The sequence below is a fragment of the Mustela nivalis genome (genome assembly GCF_964662115.1).
Source record: "Mustela nivalis genome assembly, chromosome: 6".
Taxonomy (NCBI): Eukaryota; Metazoa; Chordata; class Mammalia; order Carnivora; family Mustelidae; genus Mustela; species Mustela nivalis.
This window is the reverse complement of record NC_139025.1, coordinates 33,660,535-33,670,680: the sequence shown is the minus strand read 5'-3', so window position 1 is coordinate 33,670,680 and position 10,146 is coordinate 33,660,535.

The following is a 10,146-nucleotide window of genomic DNA, read 5'->3' as shown; positions in this document are numbered from 1 at the left end:
CAGGGGCACGGACGAGGAGCCAGACTGGTCTGGGAGAGCTCTGCAGGAGGAATTGGCCGGGTTGGAGGGCCAGGAAAGGCAAAGCCCCCGAGGCTGGAACAAGGTTGACTTCCTGGAGGAATCAAGAGGCTGACAAAACAATGTGGAAGTTGGGAAGGTAGTTGCAGGGCTCAGATCCTAGAGGGTCTTGTAGGGCCTGGTAAGAAGTTTGGATTTCAGTGGCTGGGAGTTCTCTCTTCCCAACCGCTGCTTGGAGCATTGAGTAGGTAGATGAGTCCTGGCTAGGAGGTTAGCAAGAGGGGAAGATGCACAGGGTGTGGATAATAAAATTACTAAGCTCATGAGTAATAGCGGCCTGTGGGTTCTTCTTTCTTTCTTTTTCTTTGGATGTGGCTTAAAAGTGGCTTGTGGCCCGTTAGAGTTACGGCGCTTCAGACCGGAGGCAGCATCTTGTATGAAAGAATTGCTCCCTCTGTTTATACAGATAAATGGCATAACAGTCTTAGCAGCTTTAAGTCTCTGATGAGTCAGGTTCCATTTTTCCATCTTCATGCCGGATTTTGTTTCCTTTTTTCCCCCCAAAGGATATTCTTCAAGTGTTACTTTGTTTTTCCAATTTTATTTCTATACCCTTAATCTTGCCAAGCAATAGGGTAAATAACGTGATGTCTTTTAAAATTATAAAAGTGATGTTTGCTTATTGTGGAAAATTTGAAAAATACAGAAAAGAAGAAAAAGCCACCCATATTTCCACCACTCAGAGAAACACTGTTGATGTTCTCAAGAAATCTCCAGTCCTGGAGCTCTTAACCTGAACTCCATGGATAAAATCAGATATTTATCTTTAGTTTCATTATCTCATTTTTTTTTTTAAAGATTTTATTTATTTATTTAACAGAGAGAAATCACAAGTAGGCAGAGAGGCAGGCAGAGAGAGAGAGAGAGGAGGAAGCAGGCTCCCTGCTGAGCAGAGAGCCCGATGCGGGACTCGATCCCAGGACCCTGAGATCATGACCTGAGCTGAAGGCAGCGGCTTAACCACTGAGCCACCCAGGCGCCCGTATCTCATTTTTTTTTTAAGATTTTATTTATTTATTTGACAGAGAGAGATCACAAGTAGGCAGAGAGGCAGGCAGAGAGAGAGAGGAGGAAGCAGGCTCCCTGCTGAGCAGAGAGCTCGATGCGGGACTCGATCCCAGGACCCTGAGATCATGACCTGAGCCGAAGGCAGTGGCTTAACCCACTGAGCCACCCAGGCGCCCAGTTTCATTATCTCTTAATTAAAATTTCACCTTTTTTTTGTTGTTGTTATGAATGCAGGCAACAAACCACTTAGTACCAGCAATACTTGTTACTCTGTTAGAAAACGCAAATATTGGGCGCCTGGGTGGCTCAGTGGGTTAAGCCGCTGCCTTCGGCTCAGGTCATGATCTCAGGGTCCTGGGATCGAGCCCCACATCAGGCTCTCTGCTCAGCGGGGAGCCTGCTTCCTCCTCTCTCTCTGCCTGCTTCTCTGCCTACTTGTGATCTCTGTCTGTCAAATAAATAAATAAAATCTTTAAAAAAAAAAAAAAAGAAAACGCAAATATTTTCATTTCACAATAATTGTTATCTCCAAATGTCATTTCCACTCATCACTACTTCAAAATTGCAGTAATTATTAGACCCACTTTTATAGCTTACTAATCTGTCAATAGAGACACATACAACACATATTAAAAATATTTTTTTTAAGATTTTATTTATTTATTTGACAGAGATCACAAGTAGGCAGACAGGCAGGCATAGAGAGGGAGAGGAGGAAGCAGGCTTCCTGCTGAGCAGAGAGCCCAATGTGGGACTCGATCCCCAGGTACCTGAGATCATGACCTGAGCTGAAGGCAGCGGCTTAACCCACTGTGCCTGCCACCCAGGCGCCCCACATACTAAAAATATTTTGATAACTATTTTAATTCAAATGTTTTTAAAAATCCTATGTATTGTATTCATTTTAAGACATTATGGTGATAAAGGTTACCAGATTTACAGAGGGTCTGTGACACAAAAAAGGTTAAGAACCTGTGCAAGTTCAGAAGGTTCACAACTATAGATCATAGAAAGAGAAAAAGGCACTTAATATACTTAATTTTTTTGAATATTAAATGATTCAGGGTACATAGTGTGGTAATATAATTCCAAAATCCTTATAGCTCCTTTGTTCTTTCACAGTGTCATCTTAACTCTGTTCTGCAGTTTGAGACCTCAATAGAAATTGAATTTCTATGTATTTGCCATTTAGCTAGATGCCATCCATGAAGTGATAAGTTCTCATGAACATGACCAAATAAAAAGGGCAAGGAGTGAGGGGGTCCCTGGCTGGCTCAATTGGAAGAATATGTGACTCTTGATCTTGGGGTTGTGAGTTCAAACCCCATATTGGGCATAGAGATAACTAATAAATAAATACTAAATAAATAATACTAATTTATACTATTTATTTATTTTTATTTTTATATATTTTATATATAATATAAATAAATAATTATATTTATATTTATATATTTTATATATTTATATTATATATAATGTGTTATTTATATTTATATTTATATTTATACTAAATAAATACTAAAGATAAATAAGCTTTAAAATAAAAACAGCGGGGCACCTGGGTGGCTCAGTGGGTTAAAGCCTCTGCCTTTGGCTCGGGTTGTGATCTCGGGGTCCTGGGATCAAGTCCCGCCTCAGGCTCTCTGCTCAGCAGGGAGCCTGCTTCCTCCTCTCTCTCTGCCTGCCTCTCTGCCTGCTTGTGATCTCTGTCAAATAAATAAATAAATAAAATCTTTAAAAATAATAATTAAAAAAATAAAAACAGCTCTAAATGTTGGATTTCAAAGTATTGATAAGCCTCAAAAGTTCAGTAGAATATATCAGCAAAGAAGGACAGCTGATGAAAAGAGCTTACTTACCAAATAGCAAGTTTCTCCAAGAAAGTTTATTATCTTTTTGCAGGGTCACAACCAACATGTGTACTCTGTATTTATCAAGATAGGCTGTTCTTTTAAAAACAAAACAACAAAAATGCAATTTCAGAGGCTGAGCACAAGTGTTTAGTTATTACCTCTCTGTTCCACTTGGATGCTTGTAGTCAGATGCCTTAGAATTTCTACCAAGAGGTTATTTGGAAACCCAGGCTTCTTCCAGATGGTGGTTTCATGATCTCTTGGGACCTTGTCATGCTCCTCTCCATTGGATCCTCTGTATCTGGCCAACAGATGAAGGGCAAGAAAGGGAGATCATGCACGGGAGAGTTTTATGACCAAGCCTTCCACCCACATCCCACTGGCCAGAATTTATTGACTTGCTTATACGTAACTTCAAAGGAGGCCGGGAAACATGGTTTATCGGTATGCCCAGAGGGGAGAGAGATGATTTGGTAAGAACAACTACTAGCCCGCCTTTGCTACATTTTCCAAAGAATACTGGCTACAAGAAACGGAAAATATATTTGAGAGAACTGAGCATTATGGTCATAGTACACAGAACTAATCTGACTTACTTTTAGTAAGATGGGTATTAGTTATTTCTACTAGTGAAGTTATTCTTGGAATGAGTATCTATGAAGATGAATAGTAAGAAAAAAAAAATCTGATTGAAGTGCCTGGGTGGCTCAGTGGGTTAAGTGGCCAACTCTTGATTTCAACTTGGCATGAACTCAGGGTCCTGGGATCCAGCCCTGCATTGGGCTCCCTGCTAAGTGGGGAGTCTGCTTCAGATTCTCTTTGCCTGTCCCTCTGCCCCTCCCGCTCATGCTCTCTCTCTCTCTCTCTCAAATAAATAATATTTTTAAAAAATAAAATAAATAAATCTTTAAAAAAAAAGAATCTGATCAAACCAGTTAACTCTATTTTTATGGCCCATGCTGGGTTCTCAAAACTCTTTTATAGAACCTTCATTTTTAGTATTTACTTGCACTTAAAGATTGAGTAGTTGTTCTAAGAATCCTGTCTCATACTGTAGTTTTTATTCTATTTATTATTTTGTGATAAAGCATTAATGAGTGCTGCTGCTGTGTTAACTGAGAGTAGGTCTCCTATTTAGGACCACTTAAATAGGGATGAAGAAAGCAAAGGCCCATATAAATGAAAAGAAATTCCAAATAAATAGGTTTATAAAAGGATAAATATTTTCCATTATATCTCAATTGTATAAAAAGCCAGTGAAAAGAACTTATAAAGCTTCTTGCAATTTAGTAAAGGTGATTGAGAAAATAATTCCCTTTCATTAAAAAAGATAAATCTAACACATTTCATCTTTCTAGGTGGGATACATCACCCTCCCCGTATGTGGATGTGTTCACCAACCTGGAAGCTCTCCAGATCTCATGTTTTGGGGATTTTCTTGGGGTTTCATCATGTAGCCACAATGAATCATTAACCCTAGACACCATGGAGTGGCACTGGGGGAAGCTGTTACCACTCAAAAGGGATAAAATCCATGCTCTGCACTCAGTCTTCTCTGCTACTACCCCAGTAGCAGGGCTGTAGCTCCTCCTAACAGCCCAGTGAAGTAGAAATCTAGGTTCCCCAGTTGGCAGGAGTGGGGAAGGGATGATTTTTTTTTTTTTTTTGTAGTGTTTGTCTGTAGTAGGTATGTCTCAGGAAGAAAAGTTTTTTTTTTTTGTTTTGTTTTGTTTTTTAAAGATTTTATTTATTTATTTGACAGAGAGAGATCACAAGTAGGCAGAGAAGCAGGCAGAGAGAGAGAGGAAGAAGCAGGCTCCCTGCCGAGCAGAGAGCCCCACTCGGCACTCGATCCCAGGACCCTGAGATCATGACCCGAGCCGAAGGCAGCGGCTTAACCCACTGAGCCGCCCAGGTGCCCCCAAAAAGTTTTTTCTATCTTCCTGGTTTGCTCCTTACTTTGTTCTTTGGCTAGAGAAGGCAGGTTTCTATAGAGAATTTCCTGGTTGCCATTTTCTCCAGCCCCCAGCCTGGGATATATAAGGCAAAAAGAAAACCCAGGGAACACACTGCTGTGTCATAGTGAGACCCGTTGGCCTCTGTCTCTCCACTTTTCAGATTCTTCTTTTGTTTGTTTCACATAAGATGTCCAAGGATTTTATCTATTTATTTATTTATTTACTTATTCATTTAAAGATTTTTATTTATTTGACACAGAGAGAGCACAGCCGGGCAAACAGGAGAGGGAGAAGCAGACTCCCTGCTGAGCAGGGAACCCTATGTGGGGCTTGATCTGAGGACCCCGGGTTCATGACCTGAACTGAAGGCAGATGCTTAACCGACTGATCCACCAAGGCGCCATGGATTTTATTTTATTTTATTTTTATTTTTTTTAAGATTTTATTGATTTATTTGACAGAGATCACAAGCAGGCAGAGAGAGAGGGAAGCAGACTCCCTGCTGAGCAGAGAGCCTGATGCAGGACTCAATCCCAGGACCATAAGATCATGACCTGAGCCGAAGGCAGCGGCTTAACCCACTGAGCCACCCAGGCGCCCTATTTTATTTTTTTTAAGATTTTATTTATTTTTTATTTATTTATTTTATTTATTGGGGCACGTGAGTGGTTCAGTTGTTTAGCGTCTACCTTCAGCTCAGGTCATGATCCTGGGGTCCTGGAATCAAGCCCTGTGTCGTGACTCCTGCTAAAGGGGAAGCATGCTTCTCCCTCTCCTACTCCCCCTGCTTGTGTTCCCTCTCTCGCGGTCTTTCTCTCTCCCAAATAAATAACATCTTTTTAAAAATTTGTTTATATGAGAGCGAGGAGAGAGAACATGAGCAGGGTGAGGGGCAGGGGGAAAGGAAGAGGCAGACTCCCCACTGAGCAGGGAGTCCAATGCAGGGCTCCATCCCAGGACCCTGGGATCATGATCTGAGCTGAAGGCAGACACTTAACTGACTGAGCCACCCAGGCAAACCAAAAATGTCCAAGGATATTAGCTGTTCTCAGTGGGAAGAATAGAGAAGGGTATATCTACCCCATCTTTTAGAAGTAGAATTTTCCTTATCCATTTAAAACAATCTTTTTAAAGATTTTTTTTATTTATCAAAAGAAATGAAATCTTGCCATTTGCGACAACATGGATGGAACTAGAGCGTATCATGCTTAGCGAAATAAGTCAAGCAGAGAAAGACAACTATCATATGATCTCCCTGATATGAGGAAGTGGAGATGCAACATGGGGGCTTAAGGGGGTAGGAGAAGAATAAATGAAACAAGATGGGATTGGGAGGGAGACAAACTGTAAGTGACTCTTAATCTCACAAAACAAACTGAGGGTTGCAGGGGGGAGGGGGGTTGGGAGAAGGGGGGTGGGGTTATGGACATTGGGGAGGGTATGTGCTTTGGTGAGTGCTGTGAAGTGTGTAAACCTGGCGATTCACAGACCTGTACCCCTGGGGATAAAAATATATGTTTATAAAAAATTAAAAATTAAAAAAAAAGATTTTATTTATTTGACAGAGAGTGAGAAAGTGCAAGTAAGGGGAACGGGAGAAGGATAAGCAGGCTCCCTGCTCAGGATTTGGGGCTCAATCCCAGAACGCTAGGATCATGACCTGAGCTGAAGGCAGATGCTTAACCCACTGAGCCACCCAGGTGCCCCTAAAACAATTTTTACTGAGGTGTTACCATCCATGCAGTGAAATCTACTCTATGCCTTACGTTTTCCTACTCTTAATGGTGTCTTTTGGTGAAGAGAGGTTTTAATTTTAATGAAGTCTAATTTATCAATCTTTTCTTTTATGGTTAATGCTGTTTTAGATCTTGTGCCAGACAGTTTGCCTGCCTCAAATTATGAATATTTTCTATTCCTTTTTTTTCCTAAAGCTTCTTTTACTTTTCATATTTAGATTTATGATCCATTTTGAATTAATCTTTGTTTGATAGGAGGTAGGGGTCAGTGTTCTTTATTTTCCCCCACTAGCTTGTTTTTTTTTTTTTAATTTTTAAAAATTTATTTAATTGAGAGAGAGAAAACACAAGTGGAGGGGCAGATTCCCCACCAAGTAGGGAGCCTGATGTGGATCTTGATCTGAGTACCCTGGGATCATGACCTGAGCCAAAGGGAGATGCTTAACTGAGCCATCCAAGTGCCCTTCCCCCAATAGCTTTGTTGAAAATACCGTCTTTCCCCACTGATTGCAGTGGTGGCTTTGGTGTAAATCAATTTTGTGTCCGTCTGTTTCCAAACGCTGTTATGGTCTGTTTTTCTATTTTGTCTTTTCTTGTATCAACATTAATCTGTCTCAATTACTATAGTTTTATAGTAGGTTTTGATTTCTCATGGTGTTGTCTTTTAACTTCAATCTTTTTCTTCAAGATTGTGATAGTTGTACTAGGTTCTTTGTATTTTCCCCACAAATTTTGCTTGGGTTGTATCAAGTATCAAGTCTATCAATCTATTTAGGGAGAATAGACGTCTTAACTATGCAGAGTCTTCCAGCCCATTGACCTGGTATATTTCTCCACTTATTTAATTTTTCTCTAATTTCTCTCAGCAATATTTTGTAGTTGTCTCACACATCTTCCTTTAGACTTATTTCTAGGTGTTTAATGTTTTTTGACATTCTTATAAATATATATTTTAAAAATCCTATTAGCTGTCCTTTTTTTTTTTTAAGATTTTATTTATTTATCTGACAGAGATCACAAGCAGGCAGAGGAAGGGGGGGGGGAAGCAGGCCCCCCGCTGAGCAGAGAGCCTGATGCTGGGCTCCATCCCAGGACCCCGGGACCACAACCCAAGCCAAAGACAGAGGCCTCAACCCACTGAGCCACACAAGGCACCCCTACCTGTCCATTTTTAATAAGATATGTTTTTTATTTTCCCAGCATCAAATTGAAATTATATAAAAGAAAATACATCTATCACCCTGACGCCTAAACCAATAAATCTTCATTTCCCAAGGATTAAGTCATCTTGTTTTAATGTTTTCATTGTCGAAAAGATAACATAATACAGAAAATTTTTGAATGAGAGAAAAATCCTATACCCAATCCTAAAAACCTTTCAGTGTTACATGTTACTCTCTCATTCCATCTCTTAATTAGTGCACATTTTTAAAATTTTATTTTATTTTAAAGATTTTATTTTTTTATCTCACAGAGAGAAAGATCACAAGTAGGCAGAGAGGCAGGCAGAGAGAGAGGGGGAAGCAGGCTCACGGGGCTCCATCCTAGGACCCTGAGACCATGACCTGAGCCCAAGGCAGAGGCTTTAACACACTGAGCCATCCAGGTGCATTTGCACTTTTTTTTTTTTTTAAGATTTTATTTATTTATTTGAAATAGAGTGAGAGAGAGAGTGAGCACAAGTTGGGGGGCAGTAGGCAGAGGGAGAAGCAGGTTCCCACTGAGCAAGGAGCCCCACATGGGACACGATCCTAGGACATTGGGATTATGACCTGAACTGAAGGCAGACACTTAACCAACTGAGCCACCCAGGTGCCCCTAGTTATTGCACTTTTTAAAATTATTGTAGTCATAGTGTGTACAACATTTGTAACGTTAAAATGTAAACTGAGGCATATTAAAAATTTTAAGTTTGGGACACCTGGGTGGTTCCATCAGTTAAGCATCCAACTCTCGATCTCAGGGTTGTGAGTTCAAAGCCTGTGCTGGGCATGGAGCCTACTTTAAAAAAGTTTTTTTTTTAAGTTTGAGCAAAAATCTGTTTAGGGGATCCTGGGTGGCTCAGTCGGTTGAGCATCTGCCTTTGGCTCAGGTTGTGATCCCCGAATTCTGGGATCGAGCCCCAAATAGGGCTCTCTGCTCAGTGGGGAGCCTGCTTCTCCCTCTCCCTCTTGCCTGCTGCTCCCCCCGCTTGTGCACTCTCTGTCAAATAAATTAAATCTTTAAAAAAAAAATCTGTTTGAATAGGGCAATGTTAAACCAGAAGTAGTAGGAGCTATTACTACTACTACTACCAGAAGTAGTAGGAGCAATGTTAAACCAGAGAGTAGGAGCTCTCCACTTGACAGGAGGTAGGGGAAAAACTTTTAGAGAGAAGAGGTGGAAGCAAAGCAAGGAAATTATGTGATTGCCTATAGCTTAAGGTTGCCTTATTTGAGAACTTATTTGTTGACTGTCATTGGTTGTGCTTGGGTTTAGATTTCTTAATCTTGAGGCATTTACAGGTTCGGTTTTAGTTTGCTTATGTAGGCAGCTGAACTATTAGAAACACCCTGTCTAATGGCCTCCTTGTTTGATTAAGCTAACAATTATTAAAAATTAATGCTTGGCAAACATTTTCCTATTTCTTTTTTTAAAAGATTTTTATTATTTATTTTTTAGTTTTTTAAAATTACTATTTATTTGAGAGAGAGAGAGAGAGAGCAAGTGGGAGGAGGAACAGAAGGACAGGGACAAGCAGACTCTGCCCTGAGCACAGAGCCCAACAATGGACTTGATTCCATGACCCTGAGATCATGACCTTAGTTGAAACCAAGAGTTGGGTGTTTTAACCAACTGAACCACACAGGTATCCCAAACATTTTCCATATTTCTACAGATTTTTGAAATAAATACCATTTAAAATAGCTGCATAGTATTCTATCTTGTTAATCTTCTACTGCTTATTTAGTGTCACTCTGTTGCTTTCCTGTCTGGTGAAAATGGCTAGTAATTATTTCAAATAAGGAAGAATGATGGTGGAAAAAACAGACAACTAGGAAAGAAAGGAAAAATAGACACACAGAAATAGAAAGAAGCCTATTAGAATAGTTAGAGCAGAAAGTAAGATGTGTTTTGTTTTTCATAGAGTCACATCCCCATCATGTGGCATTCCAGGATGGTTGTAAGGACCTATTTAGCAAGAGGCTTTCATTAAAGTTAACTGTCCCTGCTCCCCTTCCCTCAGGGGATTTAAAAAACTTGACAGGAAGTCCTGGAAACCAGCTCCAGGTAACAAAGCCCAGATACAAGGATGGGTCAGGCCAGGTGGAGACATCGATCAGTGGGGGGTTGCATACTGTCTCCCTAGCTACCAAGGAGTATGGGCCCCCGCCCTTTGGGAGCCTTTTTGTCGCCAATCCTAATGAGGGTGTAATAGGCTGGTTCAAATGTCTGCTAGGGTAAACTGTAATTCAATTGGTCACCTAGCATCACTGTGGAGTTTCCTGTGTGTGTTACAATCTCACTGGC